This window comes from Canis lupus, chromosome 13, assembly GCF_011100685.1.
Source record: "Canis lupus familiaris isolate Mischka breed German Shepherd chromosome 13, alternate assembly UU_Cfam_GSD_1.0, whole genome shotgun sequence".
NCBI lineage: Eukaryota > Metazoa > Chordata > Mammalia > Carnivora > Canidae > Canis > Canis lupus.
The window spans coordinates 35,648,908-35,664,083 of NC_049234.1; the positions used below are offsets into that span (position 1 = coordinate 35,648,908).

The window sequence follows — 15,176 nt, forward strand, 5'->3', positions numbered from 1 at the left end:
AAAATCATGCCTAGGGGCTTCACCTCTAAGGTATCTTTGAGCACTTTTTTTTTTCATCAGAGGTGACCAGAGTGAGACCTCTCCCTGAGACCAACTGCTTGTCCTGTCTTTACCCCAACCACTCACAGAAAGGATCATGTTCCCCTTGTGCTCAGGTGACCACTTACTTGCTCTCCTGCCTCCTCAAAAGAAAAAAGAAAATTATGTGTTTTCCACTGATTTAGTCCCATAAGACAAACTCCCCTCCTCCCCGTTTCGTGGGTCCGAAGCTGCCATCTTCTAAAAGTGCCACCTTGCTAGGCTTTGTATCACTTAGCACTGGAGAAATCTTGAATAGCTTATGCACAGAACTATTTTTAAATTTTTTATTACTTTGAAACTTTGCTTCTTTAGGGTTGGAGCACATTGGCCACCCCATCTGGGCTCTATAGTCTGTGGGCTGGCAGTGTACTGACGTTTTAAAGTTTCTTTTCCTGCTCAGTTCTTTTTGGTGAGGTTTCTGTGAAGTCTGTTAGGTATGCACCCTGCAGCTTATCGGCTTAAAATGCACACTCCTTCGGTGGGCTCTCCTTGGGAGCCGATTGGGAGAAAGAAACCAATAGTGCAACCGTTTTGATACTGAAAATTGACAAGTGTCTTTTTAAAATAAAGAACCAATCCCTCCCAAAAAAGGGGGGGGAAAGGAACCATAACTGTAAAATCATGAGTAAATTTTTATTTTAAAAAGTATACTTTAGGGACGCCTAGGTGGTTCAGCAGTTGAGCGTCTGCCTTCAGCTCAGGGCGTGATCCTGGAGTTCTGGGATCAAGTCCCACATCAAGCTCCCTGCAGGGAGCCTGCTTCTCCCTCTGCCTGTGTCTCTGCCTCTCTCTTTCTGTGTCTCTCATAAATAAATAAATAAAAATCTTAAAAAAAATAAAAGATAAAAGATAAATAAAAAGTATATTTTAACTATACCAAGAGCTTAACTCTTAAATCCCCAGCACAAATCTTCACAGAACATTTTAAATTTATACCCTCGTTGATCCACTTTGTAATTTGTTTTTTCATAACTTTGTTTTTCAAAATCCAAATCATTACTTTTATGTTATACTAATTTCATAATTTTTTAAACCAAAAATGTCTTTCCAGCTGCTCAGGTTTCTTCCCCAAGGACAAATATGTAAGTGAAGTAAATATACTTCTGTGTCACATCCTTGAGGTAAAAAACCTTTCTGGTTTTATGACATGTGATCACAAATTACGATGTTACAAAAGATTTTGTTTTGCAGAGATTTCTAGCTCCCAGATCCAGGAGCCTGCCTGGCCTCTGGGTCACCTGATGCGGAACTAGGAGACACAGAGGCAATGTCAAAGTGACGACCACAGAAATATCTGGAAAATGCACAACTTCTCTCTCTTCCTGCCTTCCCTCAGCCTTGTGACACAAATAAAGGCTGAGGGTCCATCTCCCCCAGAGAGAGGCCAAGAGAGCACCTGCCCCAGGCCAAGTTCCAACCTACTCTGACACTGACAAACTTCTAACACATTTTCTCTGGGCTGAGGAGCAAAGCAATGAGCTGGTGATCAAATGATGAAGCTGAATAAATTCAATCCGACATTTTTCCATTGCATCCAATCTTTGTCTTTCAAACAAATGACAACCATATCCCGGCTGACAGATGACCCCGGTACAGATACAGACTAACGTGTGGCATCTCCCGCTGGCCACCCAGCAAGGTGGGCCCGGTGCCTCATCAGTGCAGGGCAAGGAGACAGCATTCAGTGAGTGCATGGCACAGAGAAGGCGCAAGCCAACGGCTGTCAGGACCTTCTTGGGACTCAGAAACCCTCACTTGGCCAAAGCCTGGTCACGGTCTCCCTGTGCCCTGAAGGTGCTGCCCCTGTGAAAAGATAGGGAAGGGCACCCTAAGACGATGAATACCATCTGTCTCGGTGAGTGAGGAAATGAATCAGGCTTCACAGGGGCAGGCCTGTGACAGTGAGCACTGGGGATCAGGAAAGCAGAGACGGAGCACTCACCCCGAGAAGGATCTCACCAGAAAGGCAGGAACAAACCTGAGAGGAAGGCACCAGATCCGAGGCACACACACTGGCACCAAAGGGTCCCAACTCTGCTGCATGCTGCACAGGTGCGGGCTGGTGAGGGCCCTGCCCAGGCCTGCAGAGCTGCAAGGGAACGCTAGCTGCATGCCTGTGGTGTGCTGGGTGCTGGTCGTGGAGTGTGGGGTGTCCGTCACCCTACCGGAGAGATGAGCGAAGTTTTCCAGAGACTGAGAAACCGCTCCTCTCATGTCACATCACATGAGGCCCCGCCACAGGGCCCTGCTCCCCCGTCAGAGTCCCCGCCACAGAGTGGCCTCCAAGAGCTCCAAGCCCCAGCCAGAAGTGAGTGCCCCTTCCCGTCACCCAGGATGGTCCTTTCCCCATCCTCCAGCACCTGCAACTTTTTATGTCATTGTTTCATCCTTTATATCCATCAACAGCCACACAGACACCACTCTGCTCCTGACTCTGGAACACTCTCTTACCCCACTGCTGGGTTAGCCACACAGACAGTAGAGCCTTGAGGTTCAGGAGAAATAAGTCCCTGGACCTTTGCATCTTCCTTGTTCCACTAAAATTATCCCCAAAAGTGCACAAAACATGACTGAAACATCAGGCGAGCCCATGGACACTTGGTGAGAACGCTCATCTTCACAACGATGACAGTAACAGACACCACAGTCAGCCAGGCTCAGTCACCAGCCCTGTGACAGTTTCTTACACCATCGCCAGTGTGGGCACAATCCAAAACTCCTGCCTCTGCAGAGGTTTCAATGTACTATGTAACACAGACCCTCAGCTCACACGGGAACTGGTATTCTGCATTGGGGTTTCAGTATTCGGTGAATGGCATAGAGGATCTCTTCCCCTACAAAGGGGGGGTCATCTGTACAGATAATCACCCAGGGAACAGTCTAAAGAAGGTCTTTGCATTTTATCTCACTGAGGGATATGCCATTTCTTTCCCCCAAATAGATCCCTTGCCACTTACAAGTTGCTTAGTCAATATTAATTTGAATTTAACTCAATCTCTTAAAGAAAAAAAAAAAAGATACACAGAAAAGCCTGCACCAATACCTCCTTCTTCTCGCTTAAATCAATGAAGCAGGACACCAGGGAGATGTGATGGTGGCATGGGCCAATCAACTTTACTCTGTCCACATGCTACACATAGAAGAGAAACTAACAGTGATGCCTGGGGGGCTCAGTGGTTGAGCGTCTGCCTTTGGCTCAGGGTGTGATCTCGGGGTCCTGGGATCAAGGCCCACATCAGGGCTCCCTTCATGGAGCCTGCTTCTTCCTCTGCCTATGTCTCTGCCTCTCTCTCTCTCTCTCTCTCTCTCATAAACAAATAAATAAAATCTTTAAAAAAGAGAGAGAGAGAAGCTAACAAGTATGTACCACTGGTCATAAGAGACTGCGCAGTACACAGGGACTCATTTCAAATGAGTCTGTTCCATTTCAATTCCCCTGCCAATTCTAAAAGGCAAGTGTTGTTACTTACTGCAAGCCATTGTGACCTCTTTTGTGGGTCATAAATATCAAGCTAGTGGGTACTGACTAGCATCCCATGGGATAGAATAGGATGGATCACAGTTCATGTTCTGGGCTGAATTACGTCCCCTACAAGTTCGTATGTTGAAGTCCTTGTGCCCAGCAGGGTCCCGGGAATATGTATGAATTTGGAGACAAGGCCTTTGAAGAGGTAAAGTGAGGTCGCACGGGGCCCTAATCCAATCTGACTAGTGTCCTCATGGGGAGAGGAGATTAGAACACGGACTCACACAGAGGGCTACCATGTGAGGACAAAGGGAGAACGCGTCTCCAAGCCAAGGAGGAAGGCCTCCAGGGAAACCAACCCTGCCAGCACCTCAGTCTTAGACCCCCTGCCTCCAAACTGTGAGAAAAGAAGGTTCTGTCGTTTAAACCACCCACCCTGGCACTGTTATGGCAGTGGAGCTGGCTGATAGAGGACATCACACACAGCAGGAACAGATGTCACTTCATGAAACATTCCGGTTTACAAGCAAAATGTCTGTCCTAATCTGGGTTATGGTCAATATTGTTCCAATGATTGTTGCAGTGATTGCAGGTGAGCCCAGGAAGGTACTGAAGATACTGGGGATGAGTCCTCACCTTGATTCTCTGCTCCAGGAACGACATGTGAACGACGTGTGTTGAAACACTTCTGCACGTCAAAAGCAAACCAACAGTGACAATGACGGTTTGCTGAACACATACTATGTTTCAGACTCTTCAGATACGCGGTCTCCAATTCTAACACCAGCACGTCAAGGGAGGCACAATCCTCACTTTACTATCCAGAAGGAAACGGCCAGGAAAAACAAGGCAGCTGGATTTAGCGAGCACTGAGTGAGCCTCTGTGAGTCAGACTTTGTGCCAAGCTGGGGCTCGGGAGAAAGGAAGCCCCAGTTCCAGCTGTCCAGCTTCACACATGCAGTCTGCAGACGTGAAAACTCGTGATTAACATGCAACATGATGAGCACTGTTACATAAGTGTGGGGGGAAACTGAGAAGAAAGGCTTTTTCTGCTACCTGAAGGTGTCAAGGAAGATATGAGAGGTGGGCGAGGTTAGTGCTACATTCTGGGTAGTAGAAACCCTGAAGAGAAAGCACAGATGTGAACACCAAGGCTCTGTTCCGGGAACAGCAGCTAAGCCTGGTGCCTCCACAAGGGGGTTGGGCCGGGCCAGACTGAAAAGGACACTGCAAAGCACGCCAGGGACTTGAACTCTAGTTGTAGGGATGGGAACCTTGCGTGCTATCTCAGGGGAAGGCTGCTAGGGATAAATACCTGCTGTGGGAAGATCCCTTGACACTCCAGGTGGCCGAGAGGCAAGAAACATCTTGGGAGACAAGAACATCCCTTGGAAGTGCTGCCATATTCTAGACCAGAAATGGTAAGCCGGCACTGGGCGTGGTGGACGGTGGCCAGGTGAACAGGACAGCAGGACGCCACTCCATGCTGACAGCTCACACCACCTGGCCCACGGTGTTCCAAAGAGGCTACGTACAAAAGGGCCTTTTGTGATACCGCCCCAGGATGTTCTATTTTGGTTCATCTAAAACTTGGCAAATTAGTATTTTCCCATAACGACTAAATCCACTAATATATTTGGGATTTGACACACTGATAGTTTTTCTTCACCTCATTATTTTACATGCGTGGTTTCTCGACCAAGAATGCACTCCATTAGCAGGTACTTATTATGTTGTACTACACGGTATTTATCTCTTCAAACAGAACTAAAAGGAAGTCAAAAGCTTCCCTTCATTCTACCGGGTTTTGGTTCAACCCCTTCTGTCTATTTCTGAACAAACAAAAGGGATTGTATAAACTACAGTGGAAACAAATTATACCCCTTTGTTGAGGAGCTCCCACATAACAGCTCATAAGCTTATCCTTCCTTCTCCCCACCCAGGTGAAAAATGAAATCCAATCAATCAAAACTCTCCAAGAATCCACATATGCCATCTGGAAAAAAAAAATACAAGGGGTAAAAAAGCATGTCAAGAATGGAAAATGTGAAGTAAAATAATATATATTACCTTGACAATTTCAAGATTATGGCCTTCCTTTTTGGCCAGAGTTCATACTGTCGTTCCTTACGCCTTGCTATGCAAAGCTAACGGGTAAAAACTCAAGTCTAAAGACTGTATGTGCTTCTTAATGGGAATAAGATACGACATACAGAGTTTGAAGTCCAAGCCCTGTGTTTTAATCTGCTAGTCCATATTACAGGAGACTCATGACTGTTTGGGTCATGCCATTTTACCCAGAATCACCAAAACCAAAATCTAGTAAAATGATGTATTATTTTTTAATACCATTTTATAATTTACTTAAATTCAAAAAATGTAAAGAAGACATATGAACATACCCATGAGTATAAAAGTGAGTGAGTATAAAAGTGAGTGAAAAGTACAATTCACAAAAAGTCTAGGATGGCAGTAAGCGAGAGCATGGGGGTGGGCGACGCAGAAGTGGGCATGTCCAGGCCTCATCCTGCCCCCAACACCGCACAGTGCTGTGCCTGCTGCCCTGACTCCCTCACTGAAGACTGCTTTGATGGTACACCTGACTCAACGACTGCCAATTTTACGTCAGCCTCAGGCTCTCTCTTTTCAATAAAAGCATTTCACCAAATCATAACTGTGACACAGCTTACGTAGTTTTGCATGACTTTTCACATATATAGTTGTACAAACCACAAGAAATCTTATCGGGTGTCAGGCAACAAATCTGATTTGGGCAATGCTGCTTCCACAGTGCAGGGGTACTGAGGGTCCCCCTCTGAGGGTTCTATGCATTCACTGCCTAGCCAAGCAAATAATGATGGCAGAGGAGAAAAGGAAGATGCTGGTTTTCAGAGATAAGTGAAGACACAGAAGGTAAAAATACCCCACTAAGAATTTCTATATATCAGAGGCCATTTCTCAGCCCACGGAGCACACCTGCTGTGAGGGACTCCCAGGGGTCCTGGTGAAGGGCAGACTCCTGGGCCTTAGGTCCAGACGGGACCCTGGAACTGGCCCTGCACTTTGTAGCTAGCTGCTGGCTCAGCAAGATTCTCTTGCAACCTGTGAGTATTTCCCCTGAGGGCTAGGTGTAATTTGAACCAAATACCCTTATCCATAAGCAGCTAAGTACTACAGAAGAGAGGAGAGACTCATGAGCCTCCTACTCCAAGACAGAGGGAGGGATGATCCGCACTGTCTTTAATCCTCATAGCAGGTTCATGTGCCCATTTCACAAGCAGGAAAGAGGGGGTAGAAGGACATTGGGATGACTTTCCTCGTTGGGCAGCGAGCGAACAAACACTGAGTGGGCACCTGCCATACATAGTCCTAGGTGTAGGCAGGTGTCTGCCCGGGACAGACAGATCCCTTCCCCAAGGAGCTCATGATCTAGCAAAGAGGGCGGCTACTTGTAAAAAGCAGAGAGATACAGGGTGCCATGAAGCAGACAAATACAGGGTGTCTGACCTCAGACCGGAGAGTTGCAGAAAAGGCAGTCGCACGAATATCTTAGGGAAACAAAGCAGAAAGACCCAATGCATGGTCCTGGACACAAGGTGGAAATGAGCTTCCCTGGAGAGACAGAAGCAAGAGCAACTATGGCTAAAGCTAAGTCAATGAACGGAGGTTGGAGGGAGACTGGTTTGAGGACCTAACAAGGGGAAAGTGATGGGAGCCTGTGGATGGTCTGAAGCAGAAAAGTGACAAGGTGGAGGACTATAGGCCAAGGAGACCCTTAATGGCCAGATGCGGCAGCTGAGGCTTTGCAGTGGTTTCCACTGTATCTGTGAGGGCACGGGTGGTGACAAGTGACCACCTTTGGGATCTATTTAAGAGGTAAGACCCTGAGGACTTGCTGATAGGACTTAGATGCAGGTCTCATGGTGAAGAAAACAAGAATGCCTTCATGGTTTCTGGCCTCAGCAACTGGCCACGCAGTGGTGGCCCTGGCTGGGATGGGGAGTGAAGATGGGGAAGGCAGTTAGTCTGGAGATCCGTGTGAGGAAAAGCAGAGTCCTGCTGAGACCCATCAGGAGAAAGCACAGATGGGGAAGAGGAAAGCGTTGAATGGACCCTCCCCGTGGACACTCAAGGCGCCAAGACAGAGCCAGCAAAGGTGCTGTGAGGGAGAGCAGGCCAGGAGCTGAAACCATGAAAGTGTGAGGAGGAGGAGGAGGACCAGAGTATTCATAAACAACCCCAACCAAAGGAAAAGTAAGCTGTGATGAGTCCTGATGACATGCCCATACAAAGAGTGGGGGTTTCTGAAGGAGGACTCCAGAAGTAGAAAAGGTAGAAAAGGCTGTACCCCATCTCTAGGCCCAAGGTACATAGGGTATCAGGGCAGAAGCAGCAGCCACTTGAGAGGACAGCAGGGAAGCAGTGCCCCCAGGGAAGAGCGGTTTCCCGGGGCACTGCTGGCATCGTGATAGGACGTGCCTTGTCGTGTGGGACCTGCCTGCCCCTACATTTGGCTCTTGTTCCTCAGACTACGTGCAAATGACATGCATGGCCACCCTTATACTGGAAACACTGCCACACATTTCCAAACTCCCACACTCAAGAGCCACTAGCTTGATGATATGAGAAGGCTAAGGGGCCATTCAGGGAGAAAATGAGGCTGAGCTGAAATAGGGAGTTCACGACAGCAGACTTTAAGTTCCTAAAGTAAAAGGACCTGCTGGGGGTGGTGGGGACACAGAGTATATCTGTTTCCAATGTCAAGGTCTGCTGAGACCACCACCAAATGTTTAAAATATTTTCCTACTACTTTCAGCTTCAGTCCAGGGAAGCACTTGTGGGAGGCATCCTGACCCTTTAAACCTGCCTGACACCAGCCTGGTATATGACAGCACTGGACAGATTTTACAGTTAGCTGTGCATACATCCTCCAATGAGGGCTAAAAGATGGGTTCTAGGCTTGGTTTTTCCTGAATAACTGGGAGTCTCTGGGCAAACTACTAAGCATCTCAAAGCATCAGAGACCTCATCAGCCCAGTGGCTGGGACCCTATCTGCCTCCCAAATCCAACAAATGAGAACCAAATGAGGCCAGAAACAGGAAAGCAACCAGAAGACTGCAGAAGAGGTTTGTATGAAAAGCATACAATTAGTATATAAACACATAGGAAAAATACTCAACCTTGCCAGCTACCAAGAAAATACAAATTAAAACAATAAGGTAGCCTTCTGTACATACTGAATCAGCAGCCCGGCTGCTAGCAGTATAATCAGAACAATGCTTTCAGAGGCAATTTGGCAATATGCTTTAACAGCAATAAAAAATGTTCAAAATGACTGATCCAATAAGCCCTCTCTGGATAAAATCTCCGTCCTGCTAAAAAAGCCAAAGATCTAAAGATGTTCACCACGGCATTGCCAATAACAGCAAAAACAGACCAGATAAAGAACTAAAAGCAAAGCAAAGTATTTATTATTAGCGCATTCAAGAAGACATGAATGCCAACATGCATCGCTAGCTAGCTACAGGAACCATACCAGGTTCTCTCTGAGGTGATAAATAGGTTTCAAATGACTGTGAGGAAAAGTGCACATATCTGTGAACATACTGAAAGTGCACATTTTGAGTGGACGAATTATGTGGTCCATGAATGAAGTCTCCAGAATCTTGTTTTTGAAAAGTGGAAAACAGGGGCACCTAGGTGGCCCAGAGGGTTGGGTGGCTATCTCTTGACTTCAGCGCAGGTCAGGATCGAGCCCTGCCTTGGGCTCTGCACTCAGCAAGGAGCCTGCTTGAGGATTCTCTCGCCCTCTGCCCCTCCCCCACCTGCTCATGCACACATGCGCTCTCGCTCTTTCTCTCTAAAATAAATCTTAAAAAAAAAAAAAAAAGACATATATTATTCATGCATTCAACAATATGTGCATGCCAATCTGTGCCACAAGGTCCCGGGGGGGGGTGGGGGGGGAGGAGGAGAAACAGCCAGTTAGAGACCCTGCCCTCAGAGTGCTTGCAGCCCTGCCAGGGAGTCTGTCCATCAAATTAAAGCAATTGGCATATGGCGAGCCAGAAGGGCTCCTGTGGGCAAGTTACATGCACCAGTGGGAACGCTGCAAGGGAACACAAGCTGGCCCCAAAGGACTAAGAAAGGCTCCATAGATAAATATACACATGGTGTCTACACGGAGATGTGAAAGATGAGCAAACGTAAGCCAAGGAAGGCAGGCAGGAAAAAGCAAAGGGAAAAGGGATGAGCAAGAGAGTCACCCAGGTAGGATGCACCACGTCTACATCTATCCATCCATCCATCCACAGATACTTTTGTTTCCACTTCTTGGCCAATTATACACAGTGCTGCTATGAACATTCATGGGCAGGTTTCTGTGTGGACATACGTTTTCAAATCTCTTGAGTAAACACCTACTCAGTGGAATTGCTGGGTCATACTGCACAACTACTGATCATCCACTTTGCTTCCCCAAATTCCAGACAACAGAATCACACCAAACTACTGTACCCAACATTCCCTAACAAAGTAAATACCCTTAAGTCCACCAGCATTACAGAAAGAACTTCTAAGTGAAACTATTTCTTCTGCTCAGCATGTTCTAGCAAACACCAATTTGTTCTTCAAGGTCAAGATCACCTTCTTCATGGAACATTACTGCAAACTCTTCAACCTCTGAAAAGAACTGTCAACTGCTACATGATGCTTCTGTATCCATCTGTTTTTATGGACTCCTCTCTCCCCTTAACCAGGACTCTTCCTCAGGCCTGTTCTCTAGAGACAATCACCCAAGATGTTCTCATCACTGAATGGCCACTATAAGGTCAGACACCGCGCCAGGCTCTTGGCACAACACCTAGCTGAAAATTAATAGCCCCGTGAGATGCTCCTGTTCTCGGCGTACAGGTAAGAAAACCAGGGCTGAAGGAAGTTAATTATTTGCCCAAGGTCCCAGAAGTTGTAAAGACAACAGTATCCAAATTCAAATCTGGGGCAACTCAGAATCTGATATACGGAACCACCAAACAGTGCAAGGGCGTGGGAAGGAACAGGCAGGAAGAGGGAGAGACCAGGAAGGAGCAAGTACAGGATACTGAGCACAGCAAGCACTTAGCTCTCGACATTTTCAAAGCCCCCATCTCCCATCTCATCTGTGCTTCATGATGATGCTTACAGTGAAGGAGGAAATGCATTTTCATTCCCATAAAATAATATGGACAAGGAAACCAGGCTTCGGCACCCTGCTTCAAAGGTAGCTCACACGTGAGTTCCTGAAGGAGGATGCCTGCAGAGGCCTGAGCCACAGCCCCTCAGCCAGGCCTCCTGCCCAGACCCCCAGCAGCCAGGGTGGTGGGAAACAGGCCTGTGGGGCTGGGAGGACCGAGGACTAGAAGGTCAGGAAGGCCTCTCACGCCTTCAGGTCAGACTGGAGTGACACAGGGAGGCGCCCACGTGAGGGCTGGGGCACAGTGCATCCAGAAGAGAGAAAGGGCCTGAGAAAGCAAACAGGCTCAAAGGAGAGAAGGACCCCTGAGCAGGGCAGTGTACGAGACACAGTGAACCAGAGAGCATGGGGCAGGCAGGGATCAGGGCACCCAGGGCGCTGGAAACCACGGATTAGCAAAGACAAACCCTCCCATAATGGACTAGACGTTGTATCTTAGGTTTTGTGAACCAAGAGGCTGATCATGGATGTTACGTAGGTACTTACATACAGCAAGTGAGAAAACACACTTCCTATTGGTGAAATGCAAAATACATAATTGAGTACAATTTTTGTTAACACAGATTTAAAAATGAGAAGAAAAAAAAATTTTGGAGGGTGATGACATTTCATCTAATCAGCGTTCAAAGATCAAATCCTTATCATCAAACTGATCACAAGTGTTCCTCTATAAAAGCCTTTCTTGTCAGGAAGGCCAGAGCCACCCAAAAGGTGGGAGCAGATCTGACCCACAAGCCACAGCGAGCTGACCCATGTCATAAACCACGATGAGGAATCTAGGTTTCTTCAAGGCACAATGAGGCCACGGAGGCCGGACGCAGGAGGGCGTGTGGTCCGACACAGCTTCCGAGAGCTCGCCCAGGCTGCTCACTAACGAGCTAAGGAGCGAGCTGAGGAGAGAGAGAATGAACGCAGGAAGATCAGCAGGTAATGAGTGCCTGCTCCCCACTTCGGCTGTGGGGGTGAGAGTGGGGGGCTGCGGCACAGACTGCCCTGCTCCCCGGAGGAGCACCCGAAAAGGCAGGTGGGGGAAGGCGAGAGAGAGCTTCAGGGGAGAGGAGACGATGCTCCTACTGAGGGTGAAATCTCGGGGGAGAGCAGGCTGGACACATGGATCTGAGGGCCAGCAGCACAGAAGCAGCGCTCCAAGGCAGGGCGTGGACACATCACAGCACGTGAAAGGTGACACCAAGGGCCACACACTGTGGGGCTCTGTTCACTTGAGACACCTAGGACAGGCAGATTTAGGGAGACAGAAGCAGATCACACCTGCTGAGGGATGGGGCGGGGGGGGGGCCTGGGGAACAGTGTCTGAGGGGTACAAGGCTCCTGCAAGGTGGACATCACAGGGTGATGGGTACCTGCGGCGGGTGAACTGTGCAGTACATGAGTTCCTTCTCAATATATTTTCTTAAAAAAATAATAATATAGTTTAGTAAGATACTCGGTTTCCTGGAGCCAAAAGCACACCTGCTGTGTCGGGGACGGGCCACACCACAGCTGCTCTGAGGTCTGTGATGCTCAAACATCCACGGGCTGCTGGAGACCCAGGTCTGGGGCTCAGAGACGGAGCCTCTATTCTGACCTCGGGTTGTAACAGCAAATTGAGTTCATGTTCTAGATGACAAGGCCTGGGATTCTGTGCTCCTCCAGCTGGACCATGAGCTGAGGGGCTGATCTAAATCCACACCTTCAATGGCAAGGCAGCAAGGGTCACGTTCCCAACAACTCAAGTGCGGGAGAGGCAGGACACCAGATGGCATGGAGGTGGCAGCCTGGCCAACCACTGTTCGCCAAGAGATGGTGCCTGACGGCTCTGCTGGTCCCTCATCCTTATCCTTCTTTCCTTTCCCACCTGCCACCCACATCCCTCTCTGCTCCCATCAGACAAGAGGAGCCCTGCTAGCACTGCTACTGCTAATCATCAAATAGGACACAAATCAGAGCATCTGCACATCTGCTAGCCCTCTGGGCTCACTCTGCTGTGTCCTTGACAAGAGATTCCATTTCTCTTGGGTCTTCTTAAGGTACCTCAGGCGAAAGAACCTGCAACCTCTGACCAAGGAGCTGGAGTCCAGGGCCCCTGGGAGAGAAATAACACAGATGTCTCAGAACATTCATTAAGCACTTTTATGCATTAGACACACTGTCATGCATGTCAGGTACCTTATCTCTACTCGACAGAGTCCTGCCAAGTAGATGAAACACTGGATCTTTGGAAGGTTTTTGACCTTGTATCCTCCAGCAAAGTTCTGAACACAGTAAAACACAAAAATCCTTTAGACCTCCGCAGGGAAAGCCCAAGCAACTACGTGAAGTTTAAATTTCACTAATAAAGCATCCGACCCTATAATAAGAACACAGCATTCTCTGCTACCGTAACACGGTAAAACAAGTCTCATGTCAGAAGCTCCTTAATTCAAGATCATTCACTGGTCGTCCCACAGTCTCAGCAGCACCCCTCCCTCACCCTGGGTCTGTTTACTGTGGCACCAACAGGAGTGATCAGGGGTTCTGCTCCTTCTCAAGGGACTCCTGTGCAGCACACAGGACCAGGTCACAGGACCAGGTTTGCAGCCACTACCCACGGAGCTCACCAGTCCACTGCCGTGCTGCCGTGGAGGCTGCACCTGCATGCCCAGGGACCCCCAGTCAATGATCATAAACAGTAACACAGCCATGCTTCCCATGAAGAGTCCACAAATTCTCAAGTTAGTACTTCCATCTTGAAAAACATGACAAGGGCAGCCCGGGTGGCTCGGCAGTTTAGCACCTGTCTTCAGCCCATGGCCTGATCCTGAAGACCCGGGATTGAGTCCCATCTCAGGCTCCCTGCATGGAGCCTGCTTCTCCCTCTGCCTGTGTCTCTGCCCCTCTCTTTCTCTCTCTCTCTCTCTCTCTCTCTGTGTGTGTCTCTCATGAATAAATAAATAAATAAAATCTTAAAAAAAAAAGAAAAGAAAAACATGACAAGAGTCCCAGGAACCAGATGCCTTTTGTGTTAACAACTATCCTCTTTAACTCATGAGTTCACTCTTAACCTGCACACATGAGACAGTACATGTGGGGGAGGACGGGGCAAGAAGCCCCCAGGCCATGGCCTCTCCATCTGCAAATACTCAGGCTGACATACAACAAGGATGCTAGGAAGCCCTTCCCTCAAGCCCAGGATCAGTGATTTCTTTCTTGGCTGTTCTTCTAGTCCACATTTCATTTCAATGCAGCAGTATTTAGGAATGTTAACTATCAACTCTATAAATGATACCATGAGCTCTCCAGGGGAAAGGTCATCAAGTAAATTAAAATATCTATCATTAGGGGCATCTGAGTGGCTCGGTTGGTTAAGCAACCAACTCTTGATCTCAGCTCAGGTCTCAAGCAGGGTCATGAGTTCAAGACCTGACGTAAAGACTGCTAACTCTGGGAAACGAACTAGGGGTGGTAGAAGGGGAGGAGGGCGGGGGGTGGGAGTGAATGGGTGACGGGCACTGGGTGTTATTCTGTATGTTAGTAAATTGAACACCAATAAAAAATAAATTAAAAAAAAAAAAAGAAAAAGACCTGAACTTTAAAAGAAAAATAAATAAATAAATAAAACTTTAAAATTAAAAAATAAAATATCTATCATTAAAATGAAAACTACCTCACAACTGTGCCATCCTCGTGTACAAATGAGAAAACGGAGGCCCAGAAAGACTGCCACCATTGATCTGAGGTGACAGCCAGCAGCTGGCTGGGAAGAACTCTTTAAACTTCCTGACTTTTGTCCTTTTCTCCGAAGACTCCAATTAACCAAATACCATTACACAGGCCTTTAAGGAGACGGCTCTTTGTTCCACAGTCCGACAACATGACCTCCAATAACCACCAAGCTCCTTCCCTCCGGAGCTCCAGAAAGGAAGACAGCCATTGACCAACGAAGGACATGAGGATTCTTCCGCTATAGTCATGAGCAGCGCATGAACGAAGGGAGCGGAGTGGGAGACCCTGGTGGTGCTGGGACTTGTCAGAGACTGGTGATAGGGAATCCAGACCTAGAGGAGCGGACAGGGAACAGGGGGTGGGGGAAGGAGAGAGTACAAAGGCCCTGCCACAGGTCGGGGGATGTGAATTTAAGAGAAAAAGCCTGAGATGAAGCAAGTGAAGGTGTGAGCAGCTCAGGGCAAGGACACAGGGCCCTGTCTTCACAACTCATAGCAACATGAGACTGCGCAGAGTTAAATGGGAGCCGTGTGGGGAAAGAGAGAGAGAGCACAATCATGACAAAAGGAGGGCCATGTGCCGTGGGTCAGGAGGTACTCAGAACTTGAAAAAAAAAAAAAGCCCAGTGGGAAGAGTCCACTCACCCTGGACATTGTGCCGGGCACTGCATCGTCACTGAAGCTGGGTGGTGGGGA

At 48.0% G+C, this 15,176-nt stretch overlaps 1 protein-coding gene across 1 annotated transcript in view; it reads right to left on the reverse strand.

Moving 5' to 3' along the window:
* TRAPPC9 (trafficking protein particle complex 9) overlaps positions 1-15,176 on the reverse strand; it is a 544,705-nt gene that overhangs the window by 455,329 nt on the left and 74,200 nt on the right.